This window comes from Parambassis ranga, chromosome 14 (genome assembly GCF_900634625.1).
Source record: "Parambassis ranga chromosome 14, fParRan2.1, whole genome shotgun sequence".
Classification (NCBI taxonomy): Eukaryota; Metazoa; Chordata; class Actinopteri; family Ambassidae; genus Parambassis; species Parambassis ranga.
In genome coordinates, this window is record NC_041034.1 from 2,754,169 (window position 1) to 2,769,160 (window position 14,992).

Sequence of the window (14,992 nt, forward strand, 5' to 3'; positions counted from 1 at the left end):
ACAACATTCAGACGCATCCTCCTACAGGTGTCAGGTTTTTTAGTTTCCTTTGCTGTTGTCATTGCTGTTGACAGAGAGAAAAGAGGAGTTTGTTGCCAGGTTAAAATATATGTGCTAGTCCTTGAAGAGCTCTGTGATTCTCTGCATCTTTGGCACATGTTGTTCAGCACAGGTCGTCAGTCTTTTGTCATTCATTCAAAGTCTGGTCCATTCTCCTGCATATTTTTGTACTCTAGGAAAGTTTTACAGGGCTGAAAAGCTGGTTTGAGTCCCAGTAGGAGTCATCAACCACCACCATCCTGGACCTCTGGTTAATCCAAATACAGGCAAAGAACACCAACCTGTCACTTAAAGTGATCATACCCTTTATTATGCAACATTTTGACATCATTTTAACGAGTTAAAATAACTCCCTGTACAGTTAAATGAAAGGTGGACAGTTAAACATGGAGGTCTGTGAGGAGAGTTTTGGAGCCAGCCCCCAGAGGTCATGGGTGGAACTGCAGTGTTTGACACGTCATTTTCTGCATGTATGTACATTTGTATTTGTAGTTAAAGTGTGTTTTTGTGCATTGAACTCATCATCAGACGTGCTAGCTACTACTGGCTCTGCTTCAAAGATCCTCTGTGGCTCTTTAGGTTTCCTCTTAAGTGATTGATTGAAGTTACGCTGGGATATATGGTGACTGACAGGTAGTCTGTCCAATCGTCTGCAAGGTGTTCGTCCTCTGACGATCAAGTTTGTGTCATGCAGACATTTTGTTGAGTGAAGTGAAACAGAAGTGACTGTTTGTTCTTTTGTAAACGTGCTTTTGTGAAATTGTCTGCTCGCTACTCCTTGCTAACATTCGATGATTCACTTGTTGGGTTTTGTCTTGATGGGAATTATTCCTTCCTTTATACAGTCACTCTTTGTTCTGTTATATTCTTTACACAGCTCTGTATGAAGTCGTTGAGATATGTTGGAAGAGTTAAAGCAGCTGTCTCTGTGGAATCACTCAAAATGCTCGTGTAGACTCATGTTTACTCGTCCTGATTCCTTTAAAAGTACAAAGCCTGTGTGTGTGTGTGTGTGTGTTGAAGCACAAGTTGTGCCGCCCCAACTATTTTGAGCCAATCAATGTAAAGGGCAGGATAAAGATTGACTGCACACTTCTCTCAGGACTCTTTTCTGGGACGTTGATTGCAGCTAACTGCAGACTCTGGTTCTCTGAACAGAAAGTACGGGTACGGGTACGAGCCGGCTGTGATGATCCAATAAACTGCTCAAAGGAGAGCAGTGTTTTAGTCTCTCTCCTTAAACTGACAGACGGTCTGTGACTGGTTGAAATGAGCTTCATTGAGGGACGAGTCATTGACTCACCTGCCAGGTGTTCTTTTAAAAACTGTTGCCTACAGCGCCCTCAGGTGGCATTTTTGTGATAAAGCAAGTTAGCATGATGTCTGCCATCTGAGATTATAAGTAAATAAACATTATGATAATGAAATAAGGCAGGTTAGCCCACCATTTAAACTGAGGTGGAAATGTGAAAGCTTACCCCTTCTGTTTTTGCCTTTGTTTTTCTGATTAAGCCTCATTGTAGATGATGTAGATGCAGATTTGTGACCAGCTCAACCAGAGAGTAATTTCCTTTGTTACATTGCTTTATATAAAAAAAATGATAAAAGTGAGGTAGATAAGATTATTTTCTCTCATATCCCTGTAATCATCAGGGACTGCGACCTGTTGTATTAATCATGGAGGGCCGCGGGGAGTCGTAGCCTGCGATGTATGAGTCTGTATGCAAAGTAAATAAGATGAAGCACTTTATTTGTCAGCCGAATAATAAAATCAAACAAAAACAAGAAACTAAAAGCAGTCGGATTCTATTAAACTGTTGTAATTAATGCAGCGAGTGTTTAGGGTGACAGTCACCTTGCGATCAGGGAGCTCGAGAGGCTGAGAGGTTTCTTTTCACAGAGTGCCTTCAGGAGTGGATGATGGAGGAGGCAAGTGTGATTATTGCCACTCTGAACATGTCAGAGATCCTTAGGAGTGTAAATCTGCTCCCTCTGTGGTGAAGTTCTTTTCTTTCTCCATAACTAACTCTCTCTCTCTCTCTCTCTGTCTCTCTCCTCTCTTCTCGATTTGCTGTTGACCTGTGTGGACCAATGACGCCCTCATCATACAGGTAAGTCAAAGACATGCAATCATTTTCAGACTACAGCCCACATGTTTGAAATGTCTTCATGAGGAGATCCATAATGGAACGGATGACCTCCACTGTGAGGCTCTCTCTCTCTCTCTCTCTCTCTATTGCATGCTGTAATTCAGCCTTGATGGAAAATGACCTGAAGTAGGGAGGTTGCAGAAAAGCGGGGATGAGTTACCGTGCCCATGTAATCAGCCAAGGCTTGTTTTGCTGGAGCGTGTTTTAATTTAAGTGGCGGCGCATTTGACGGGAGAGGCCATGACCGTAAGGAAAGCTCCGAGAAGTCTCATACAGACCACAGACCGCACGTTTTGCATTCGTCACAGCCTCTGGTTAGATCATGGAGGTACTCCTCATGATCTACGCTGCGTAGGAACAATATGACGAGCTACATACGCTCATCGCTCATGTGAAGTTCTGGAGAAACGAGCAAGTTGCAGCCATATAAAGGATGTCATGGACTGAAAGAAATGTCACGTTATGGATCAGGTAATAAGATAAGAGATAAGAGAGAATGTTCCAGACATTAAAATGACTCCACTTCAGTACCTCCTCTTACTTTTCTGCCTAATGAAGTGTGACCAGACGTGATGGGCGATGAACTTTCTCTTCAATAGAAAACCTTTAAAGTTGAAAGACGTGTCAGTCATCTCATTTTCCCCCTCGCCCCTATTTTAGGCTTCTTGAAGTCGTTTGCGCCGGTCACTGCGGCTGAGGCTCATCGTATTTATTGGATTGTTAGGGCCCCAGAAGAAAAGAAAAAAAAAACCCACAGCACTCTCCTCTCTCTATTTGACAAGAGGGGAGCTGGTACTCAAATTTTAATGAGGCTCCGCAGAGGATGAGGAGGCGGTCTTGTTTACCGACAGGCGCTGAGCTTTGTGCAGGTACAAAATATTGATGGTACAATGTGGGTGTGGGCAGTGTGGGCAGCACAAACATGCCTTCTTTATCTCCTCTTTCAGCCCCCACCCCCCCCCCCCCCCCCGCCCCTCCCAGTCAATGAAAGTCCTTTCACAGCACTCACACCTCTGAGAGGATAATAGAGATTCTGCTCCTTAACCTTCTTAACACACCGGAGCAGAGATGTAACGTGATGCTTTTTTCTCAGTTATTAATGGGAGGCTGTGGTTCAAGAAGAAAGAAGAGTGCACCGACCTTTGCAGTTGTTGTTTTTATTTTATTAAGCAGACCGAGAAAAAAAGAGGAGATTCTATGTTTCTAGGTTAAAATGTGTGTGCTGGTCCTTGAGGTTCTTAGGCACAGGTAATGTTTTGTGCTGTGGAGTGAGAAAGAATTTCATTTCCTGCTGCTGCTGTTGTTAATAGTATGTCTTTGATTTATGCTAAGGCATTAAAAGTATTCTGACTATTGTCACTGATGGCTACACTACTCTATATTTGTATATGTGTAAAATTAATAAATCCACAGATGTCGTTGACGTGTTGAGCACTCGTTAAACACAGAAGGTTCACAGAAGAAGTAGAGGGTTTCATATTATTCAGACATAAAAACAAAACATGCAGTTCCTCCAGCGGCCTCTTGCCCTAATGGTGGGGATTATGAGGAAGTCTGTGTTTAACACCAACTCACACAGTACGAATAAATCTCATGCTATGTCAAAGCTCACGATGTATGTGCTCACACTGTTCGGTGTGATGGTCGGCTGCGACGTCACTGCTCACACACACTAACCCGGAGCTGTTGCCGTTTCAAAGAAAAAGTCAAAGTCAGTCAGTGTGGGCGCCGCCATGTTTGTTATCATCTGAAACTATTTCGTGTAGGAGCAGTGATGTTGAGTGTGTTCGGCAAACGCATGCGCAGTGGGGGAAAACACAGACATATATCTTATCTCTGCTTAAACTGTGTGACTCTCACAAGGGGCGACAAAAATATAGAACATGTCAGAAATTCAACCGGTCATTCGATCGCCGATCATTCGATCGCCATTCATGCGACGTTAATTGCCTCTCGTGAGCCCCAGTACACTGCGTGATTAAAGCACACGACAAAGCTGAAATTCGGCCCAACCCCCAAAATAAACGTACGACTCAAAATTCGGATCAAAATCGGACCAAAAAATGCACAGTATATGCCCGGCTTTACGGAGCACACACCTGAGTGTCATGTAAGCTAACGGATTAGTACGATGCTAACAATAGTAGATTTGTTTTCCTTTGACCTTCAATGTGTCCTTTTCACTCCTAATGAATGCTTATTTTCAGACCTGTTATTAATAATGCTAATTCACGTGCACAGATAAACGATCCATGTGAATCATAAACAACCTCTGAGGTGCTCTGGGAGTCGCCGGCAGTTAACAGGCAAACCGGTCGAAGCGTAGCATTGTTCCGCCTCCCTCCTCCCACACTTGATGTTCTGTCTGTCAGGTTTGACAGATTCTCTGCGTCTTGTTGTAAATGTCAGGCAGGCTCGTTAATGGCCGCCGCTAATTTGCTTGCTCCTCTGCATCGTCTCCTCACCTCGCGCCATCCTGCCCCGATGCTGCTGCTTGCTGTACAGTGATGCTGTGATGCACATGAGTGGACTTCTGATATGGCAGCACAGACTCTATTCTGCTGTCTTTCAGTTTATGAAGTGGACAATATGGCTCATGAATCCAACCAGTCAGCCACTTATTTTCAGATTATAATCCAAATACTGATGGATGAGGGTTTATTTTCCCTCACGAGGCATCAGTGAGCTCCACCTCTTCAGTGTTGTTGAAACATTTTTACTATATAGACAAATATAAGCAAAATCAAATGTGATGACTGCTGTCACCTCCCCAGACACAACTCTGTGGGTTTAACAATTAACATTATGTGCATTTCAAGACACACAGCGACGTCTAAGCAGCTGTCTCTGCAAGTGCATTTATTTTGTGAGATTATGCACCCTGATGCTAAGTACACCATCATTATTAGTCATTATTAGTCATAAATTAGTCACATGGATGAGAGTGGTGTGTATATTTGATAAATGAACGACTTCAGGAGACAAACAAGCACAGACTAATAATAGTATTATGAGTAGCTGTCCACATGAATGAAATAATAACTCACAGACATGTCAGGGATCAGCTGCCGGTGTTAATGAATGGTTTGTTAGCAGTGATGATTACTAGCCTGGACGTCCCTGTGATGGACAGGTGAGCGGGGTTGTCGTCATAGGGAACTGAACTTTCACCTTTCATCAAAGGTGGCAAAAAACAGGAAGGGAGGCACGCAGCAATCGACAGGTTAAATTAAGACCGAACAAGAGAAAGAGTTCTGCCATGTTAATAAATCCAGCAGAGGTTTCTATGACGATGAGGAGGTGTGAAGTCACTGCAGCGTCTAATGAAGTGAAGCTGATCAAGTGTATTATATTAGCAGAAGAAGAGGAAGGTTTCTTTAATGTCCATAATTTCATCTGGAGACGTGTCCTTTGCATTAAATTCATCCATTAGTTTATGCACACACATGCTCGGGTAATGTAAAACTAATCAGCCCATTTAATGGCCATTATTATCTATTGTGATGAGGAGATTACATTTTACATCCTCTTGTTTGAATAAGGCCCCGTTCACACTGGAGAAAGTTAATCCAGCTAGAGAAGGATTGAATCCAGATTTAAGCCAGATACGTTCAGACCCATTTTCAAATCTGGCTATCACACACGTGGGTCCGTGCTCAATCCGGCTTAACCCAGCTTGTTTGTTGTCCTCCAAAACTCTAGGTGGCGCCTTGTGATATACAGAGTCTGTTCAGGCCGCGGTAGGACCGCGCGTGTGCATGTGTCGTGTGTTTATTTTGTGTCCCGTGTCCCCGCTCGTTCTTTCGTTTTTTTAGTCCAAAAAGCAGTTTATTCCTTTGTAGCCCTGTGGAAAAGAAACTCGGGGCAAAGCTGTCGTAGTTCGACGGTTGTTTACATACGGCTTTTGTACGTGACCTGGACACTGTCCCTGTGAACCTGGAAGTATCATGTCGCTAGCAGGATTCGCTAGCCTGATTTGCGTTCAGACCTGATTTCCCCAGTGTGAACAGGGTCTAAGTGCATGCTGGGAACTCTGCTAGGACCTGTCTCCATCTTAACCCAGAAAAAGGAGACGTTTGGCGATTGTGTACAATAATTTAATGGAGAGACGACATCACTAATGGGAAGATAAAGCAGCATTCATTGGGATGATAACGCACCTGAGGACAGCAATTTACTGAAATTATCGTGCAGCCAATAACAACCTTTAGCTGGGATGATATAAGAATATATGTGATAACAGGCACTCACATGAATGACGTAACGATTCGGTGACAGCACAATGACTGTAGATTGAGGAGGGCCTTATTTGCCATTTATATGGGGATGGTAAGACCTAATAAGAGCTCTTTACTGGGATGATACCATCAGGTGCGGTGAAAATTGAGTGCCTTGTTCAGACACAGATGATGATGGTGGTGATGGTGCGCTGGCTTGATGAGCTAGATATGGAGATAAAATATACCCACCGCTCACTGCCTTAACTTATAATTATCTGTGGCTTCATCTCCATGAGTGACACTATACATGGGTACATGATTCCACATTTGAAAGCTTTATAAATGGCTTCGATTGTCCTTGAAGTATGTTTATACTGAGATATTGCTACAGAAGTGGTATTTCTTCTTTCACTGCTTTAGCTTCAGGGGGCTATAATTGAAATATTTCTATTCAGGAGCCATATTTAGACATTCATAGTCTGAAGCACAAATGTCAGTCTGCCTCAAATCCAATAAGTTTTCCCCTCGTAGAGCCGAACGAGCGGAGGAAATAAAGAACGGCATGATAAAGAGATGGTTATCCAGCCTATGGGATCCCTGCTCGAGCAATCAGTTTGTTTAGCCTGAGCTTGCTTTTGTGCAATATGGCTTCTGCAGGAGGAGATGAGATGTATAATGTGAAAATCCACCAGAGGATAATCCTGTATCAGCGTCGGCAGCCATCTATGGATTCTCATGGAGTCGCATGGTTTGATGCACTCCTCTGCACACTCCAGAATTCACCCATATTTTCATTTCCACACACACACATCCATCAAACTGTGTGAATTTACACAACCCAAGGCTGCGCGAGTCAATGTGCGACACGTGCTGCATGAACAATGCAGAGAAAATTGGCAAGATTCTCATTTCTTCTCTGAAATATGCACGTAACAAAGGGATGCAGTGTGAGCACCGTGCACTGTGTCTGTCTGTGCAGCATGGAGCATGCTCATTGTACACCACCTCATTTAACTGTATAGACTTAATTACTGTGCCGCTCTGAATGCGCTGCAGTTACAGACGGGACTAGGTGTACTTTTATTGGAAAGTGGTGCTTCTTTTTTATTTGATCACAGACTGAATAATCCAGAACATTAGACTGTAATTGAATCAGTGGTGAATGCACAGGGCCTGTATAACTTTATTATATCTTATCTCCGCTCACCAGCCTCTCTATTTGTTACCATTTACCAGCAATTGTTATCTGATAATGAAGACTACTCAGGCAATATGATACTCTGCCGCCAAACGGTCAGCTGTAGAATAATACCTGAGCAATAATGGCATCATAAGTGCAATTGTAATGAACTGAAGGTTCTCTCTCTCTATGTAATAGGATAAAGAAGAAAGCAAGTCAAGACAGTATTAGATTTTATGGATAGATTGCTATTTTTAGCCACTTTTGGTACTCGTTTTTATCCCAAAGGTTCCATTTGATTTTCTGTTTTTGGACACAAGAAAAAATATGACAAAGATCTAGGGCTGCACCAAATGTCTATTTTGATACTCGAATACTCGCTGATTATTTACGCTAATAACTATTCCAATGGTGGACGCCTACTTGGGACCGCTGCTTTCTCATTGCTTCGATCCGCGACCGCGCCTGAAACCAAAACCGTGTGTGTGTTCATGTCTGTCATGCCAACCTACAAGCAGCTCACCCAGGTTTCGAACCCACAGCCTCAAAACGCTGATCAACCCACTGCGCCATGAGCCAGAGAATCATCCTCGATGACGTCACTAATGAGTCGATTAGTTGTCGATGCATTTTGCCCTCGAATATTACTCGAGTACTCGAATAATGCTTGCAGCCCTACAAAGATCTTTTTTGTTTTTTTGAAGAGCCGTGCATGTTTGCAGCCCCCTGAACACTTCATAGGCTGATATAACGTTGAGCAGCCTTACCCGGTAGATTGGTTCTCCTCCGTTTACACAGCATTTTATTTGTATTGTATGTATAGATACACACAGTGAAAATGTGCTTTTGTGAAGGGCTAAACTCTCGTGTTGGCTTGTTAATATTTTTACTACATTTTCAAAAACTAGCATCACTAACCAGCGATAAAACGAAAAAAAACTAGCTAAATAACACTAATGCTAATTCTAGTAAGGCCTCAAAGTATCAATCTCTCTAGCCTGTAAGACTGTAGAGACAAGGGCTGGCAGGGGTGGTTGTTCCCTGTGGAGGTTAGGGTGCAGGGGTCAGCATGGCATTTACTTTCTGTTCTAGGCCTGGATGAGCAAAGTAAGAAGCAAGGAACCATGGGGGAAGAGGCAGAAGGTGCCTCGTGTTGGATCTGGAGTAAGAGAGAGAGGAGGAATGCTGGAGGCCAGGGGCAGATGGGCAGTGAGCTGGCCACTTACTGCCGGCCCACCGACTGGAGGGTGCTGTGGTTGAGGGCCCGAAACACTCAGTGAAGGTCGCGCACCACCTGACAACATCTGCTTCTGGCCAAAGGCTACAGCTACCAGGTACCAGGCTAGCAGGTAGCTGAGGAAGGTACCCACAGGTGTATGTAACAAGTAGTGGTTTAATTTTAAAATGACCTGTGGATACACAGGTGTGCACCCTCCTGTGGCCATATAAGTAAATGCATTTAAAATTTGGCAGTAAAAGTGGAACTAACAATAAAATGGCAGAGAAGTTTGTTGCCGCTGGGAGAAATTTGCCTCTCACGACAGTGTTTTAACTCTAATCCTAACTCAGCAGTTTTAGCATCTTTTAAAGATGATACATTTTTGGTTGATACTCTTTTGCTTAATTGGGCGCATATATTTATGACTTACACTTATGTAATAGTTTTATGAAAATAAAGGCCATCCCGGTTGTGCCTGAACGAGCCATTAAGCCAGATGGCTGGATGCCACTGTGTGAATAGTGATAGCCACTCAGAATGAAAAGCACTCTGTGCTGTGTCCACTAGGACCTCGTTCCTCCGCTGGAGCTGAAAAAGATTATTACATTAAAAGTCTTTAAATACATAGCTCAGTCATGATGTGGAATATACAGTAGGTCAGTTGTTGCTCAGAGAGTTCTGGCTGTGTTACTGGTGAGTGTCCAACTTTTCTGGCTGATAGATGATGGAAACTTGTGAATAATTCATGGGTGCTATCACATCAGTTTGTCATTGTGCAGAAAATTGAAAAAGAATTCTTCATGTTGGTACAGTAAGCCTGCACTTATAGAGCTACTTCATAAAAGTGTAACTTGTTTTTAGATTGTAGTTTTACTGTACATACTGTACTCAAACTAAATCTGATATAGATTTTAGTGCAGCTGCTGGAATATTTCATCCAGATATAGGCTGCAGGCTATGAATGTGCCTTGTGAATATAATATGGAATTGTTTCAGTTGTTCTGTTTACAGCGCACACACAGAAAAGTCCCCGGGATAGTGGCTGCATTTGACTCCCCTGCCTGTAAAAAAGTTGCTGATACAGTGAAAGATGAGTCAGTGAGACAGAATCACATCAGCCAGGGAGCACGTTTTTTTATTCACACAGAGTCTGATGCAACTCTCCAAAATTCTTCCCACATGCACATGTGTTTATTTCTTTTTGATCAGTCTGAGCTGGAAGAATAAAATCTGTTTCACCGTATACTCTATATATCTCTTCATAGAGTCATTAAAATTCCACCTGTTGAGCTAAGGCGATGTCACGTCTGTCATCATGTCCGATAATAATAAGAACCATGAAGCCCAGAATAGAATACACTGCATAAAGCCAGCACTCATCATGCAGGTGGACAGCGATGAGTGATTCAGCTTGTGACTATAAAAGAGAACATCACATGCAAAAAACCCACAAATTAACATTTTCTTTTGGGACAATACAACACTGAGAGGGAAATCTGTTTGGTGGAAACTGCATTTCCCAGAGTGGCCACTTGAGGCTGAATGCAGTGAAAATTAGGGATGTCCCGATCACGTGATCAGAATTTGGGCCCGTTTACGTGGTTTCAGACTCGATAGGAATCGGACGTTACCTCCAGATCAGGACTCGGATATATATGTATTAGGGCTTCTGTGGATTAATCCAGCATAGTGCTGCACAGCATGGCTCTCTGGCTTGTAGTGTAGGGGTGTGATTGTTGGTTTGGGTGCGACAGGTTTTGTGTTTGAGACAGGGATGAGGCGGCTGCTTCGTGAAAGTTACTGGTTTGAATGGAAGTATTTAGAATCTGCAGCAACGCATTTCGGGCAGTTTGTAGAAGTATTACCCGTGCAAAGGGGCAGTTGATGCGGTAAGCGCTCTCAACACACACACACTGTCTTGCATAATTCATTTTAGTAACATTTACATGCCCTGTGACTGTGCGAAGGTGCAGGACATCACAGCAAGATAGCACAAATGAGCGCATTGAGTAACCTGCCATTCCTCTTTGTTGGAGAATTATAAAAGTATTGGATCGGGACTCGGTATCGGCAGATACTCAAAATAAAATGCCTCAAGGGCAAAAAAACCTGATTGCGACATCCCTAGTGACAACTGGATGGCTTCATGCCGCAAATATTAAAGGTAGGGTAGGAGATTTTGAAAACTCAGTGAGAGTCAGCCAGATTTCCAAAGTAAACACACGCCCCTTTCTCTCGGAGCTCACCCCGAAGCCACGCCTCCAATCACATGGACGCGCATTACCTGAAGACGAGCTGTGATCTGTGACTTCGGCCATCATGCACGTACCTCTCTGGTGCGCGCAGAGCAGGAAGAGAGTGACAACCAGCCAATACTCCGCGCAGGGTCCACCCGGAGGATTGGCTGATATTTTTAGCATTTTATAACTTCCACAGATGATTCATATTCTTGGTTTTAATGCGAAACTGCCGAACTAATTGGTTGCTATCGGATTGTAAAGAGAAGTTACACTAATTTAACAAAACGTGCATCAGAATGAAATCTCCTCCCATTCCTTTAAGAGAGAATAGTGCTATTTAACCAGGGTAGCCTAAAGGTGTAGGGAATTGAAGCTAACTGCAGTTCGTCAAGAGGCCATTTGAGGGTGGCTCCAAAAGTGAGACATCCTAGTTAAAAGCAGAAATAAACATGTTTTCATGAAGAGTTTTATGCATGTGTAATAAAGGGTGTGACTCCCTTGAGTGACAGGTGGTATCAGGCGGTGCCAAGACAGCAAGAACAGCCGGAGCTTCCCACACTGAGCCTCGAATGCGGCCTACGGCTGACGCCACGGATGGTTCCTCCATCTTTATTTATAGTCTCTGGTTCTATGAAGTAGTTTCTTAAAATCAGAAACACTTTTTCACTTTTTATTAATCATGTCTTTGAGAAGGTGTTTTCTCATTCAACCCATGATAATACAATAATCAACATGATAGCTTGGAAGTGGATCCAGGATTATGTCAACCATCTTCCACAATCAGGATGATGTTCCACAAAAGCTGATTTCCTCCTTCGCTGTGGTGATGCTACCTTTTTTCCTTCCAAATATGTATCTAAATGTTGGCTGAGGACTGTGGCACCTGGCTGCTCGCCCTGGCTGTAAAATGTGGCCTCGTTAAGCTCACACCTCAGTGGGGAGGAGAGATAGAGAGCACATCTTCATCACACAGGGATAATAGCACCCCGGGTCCCTCACAGGGCACCAAGACTTCCCTTCAAAAGCACGACACAAAAATCAACAGAGCTGCTGCTGCTGTGCAGAGGTTGAGCATAAAGTCTGTCATTCTGTAACCTAATCTAAGCAAAACATCAAGGAGCGGGCTGACCCTTCAGGGATCAAATCCTGCACTTCATCAGACAGGGAGTGCACTGTCTGTGCCTCCTCCCCCTCCATTCAGCTGAGTCCGGTCCAGACACTCATCTTGATTAGCTGTCTACCTTTGAAAGCGCTTGTAGCCGGAGGCGGAGCTGACCAGAGACCACACAGCCATCAGCGGCTGAAGGAGGAGGCGGCTCGTCTGCTGTAAAATATAGCATAAAAGATCAACACTGATGATGACCCCCCCCCCCCCCCCCCCCCCCCCACCCTCTTGTTTTTATTACTTTCCTTGGTCTTTGCTGCCAGAACAGGAGCACCACCAGGTCAGTGTAGCAGCACCATCCGTAACACGCTGTGTGCTCCATGATGTGCCCAAAGCAGCCGAAGAGACAAACTAACAGGAAACGACGTGCAGAATAAAAGATTTTAACTTTAGAAGGAACATGAAGGACATAACATGAATCTGTTTCTTTATTACAGTCTGGAGGAAGGAGCATGCAGTCAATGGAGGGACAGTAATGCTCATGTGTGCTGTTCACAATGTGTAATTATCACACCAACAAGTTGTATTCTTAGAGACGTTCTTTAACATGTTGCCATTATCTTCTTGTCTTGGCAAACAATGGGTTACATTTAGATTTGGAGATCTGGAAAAAGACAAAACAGCAAGAGAGTTATTCTTCACACAAGAATGTAGAGGTACACATTATTACACCATATGTAATCTATAACAAACTCTAACTAACTAAACAAACATAATTTTTCTTAGTTCATCTATGGCAGCAATTCATAGTGAGGGGCAGAACAATTAAATATGTGTTATGTGCCATGGCTCAGTAAAGGTTGGGAAACAGTGCTCCACACAACAGATCATTGACAGCTTCTGTATAAAATAGACCCTTTTTTAGTAACAACCGTGTGGAACTTAGGCTAATGCCAGGGCCGGCCCAAGCCTTTATGGGGCCCTAAGCAAAATTTCATACCACCACCTCAGCATCAGATGCTTCATCATCCTATAGGCTGCACAGTGTGTAACATTATCATTACCATAATGAGTAATTTGCTATAATCAATATTATTTTTAAAAAATATAAAATATATATTTTATCATGGACTTTTCATGCTCTTGGGGGCCCTAAGCGACCGCATATTTTGCATATGCCTGGGGCCGGCCCTGGCTAATGCAGTCCACCTGAGCACAGCATGAGGCTCCGCTCTTTGCCCGTATTTGAAGTTTAGGCGGACTGTGGTGCTGTCACCATGGCAACCAACACAAAGACTCAAAATGGCTTTTCAGAAGATGCTATAAGGTCATATTTATATACTATCTATGTTTATGCATCATAACCACAATATGTTATATATATATATATAACTTAACTGCTCATAGAGACGTGCTGGAAAAGGTTTTTATTGAACGCTCTGGTCAAGTGAAGTGAAGTTTTTGTCTCATGATGTTTTATGGACCGTAGGGAAGAAGACATGCTGCCCTTTGACTAAAATACCCACTGCTGACCAGGGCAAACCTAAAAAACCAGACAGTTCTGCGGCACCAGCAGCTCCTCTGTGTAACACTCAGGAGACTGCATTAAGATTAAGATTAAGAAACCTTTATTAGTCCCACAATGGGGAAATTGCATTTTTGCAACGGCATACAGACAGCAAGGGATAAGTTAAGAAAAAGATATATACATTTTAAAATAGACTACCAATAAAAAGATATATACATTATAAAATAGACTCAATCAAAAACACATATTAACAGTTGTTGCACAGGTGAGTGGAGGTAGAAGTGGTTTATAAACTGTACATGTGCAAGTGCATCAGAAACTAAATAAATAACAGTAAATAAAAGCACACTGTGGTGTGTGAATACTGCACCTATCAGAAGTGTTTATTATACATTACATGCACAGCAAGTGACCCAACTGAAAACTCGCTCATGGAAATGCAATTAAATCCATTAGGGCGTAGAAGTGGAGGAAGTTTGTTCACACTTGAGTTCTTGGGAAGTTTTGGTTCCACAGACTCTTACAGCTTGTTGCATTATGTTGCAAAACGTCTGTTATTTCTGGGAGTCTAATGAACGTTGTCCTCTCCAGGAAGAGAAGAGGCTGACAGACAGCTAAACAGTTTAGTCAGGCATTCACACCAGTTAGCCATGCACTCTGAATTCCAGAGGCGCAAACCTTCGGCCCCGACCTGCACTCAGCCATGAAATGTCAGATGCTGTTTGGTCAGTCTGAATCCACTATTAGGTCAAATTGGCCATTTTTAATAGCTCCGGTATCAGTTCAGCAGTCAGAACTTTTTCTCCCTGATGAATGTGAAACATCCTCTCGCTGTCATATCTCTCAGCCTGTGGGGGCAGACGCTGCTGATGGCTGCTCACAGCTAGGTTTTATTTGTTCAATTTGCTGTTAGAGATTAAATGTTAACCGGATGCCTCTGTCATGTGTAGGCCCTGCGACCAAACTTAGTTTATAGTTACATCATTCTCTTGTGGTGCATTATCAGACTGTTAAATCTCCATTTAAAAGTAACTTTCAGTTCTGCAGCTGTTTACTGTTGACAGCAGCCTATAGACTTTTGCATTATAACATACACTTTATCTTTATTTTTATTAGAAGCCCACAGTGTTAGACAAATAAGTTCATTTGTAGCACTGATCATTAGCTCATAAAGCACTATGGAAGGCCAACCATCATGTCAGACAGTATTGACATTAGTCAGTGAGCGAGCCGCATGCCAGCTGTAACCTGGTTCCACTGATATAGCTAGCTGATGTAGCAGCCGTATCG

At 43.1% G+C, this 14,992-nt stretch overlaps 1 protein-coding gene across 1 annotated transcript in view; it reads left to right on the forward strand.

Moving 5' to 3' along the window:
* Nucleotides 1–14,992, forward strand: part of tmem132e (transmembrane protein 132E) — a 339,900-nt gene that overhangs the window by 164,003 nt on the left and 160,905 nt on the right. The gene's annotated exons all lie outside the window — the stretch shown is intronic.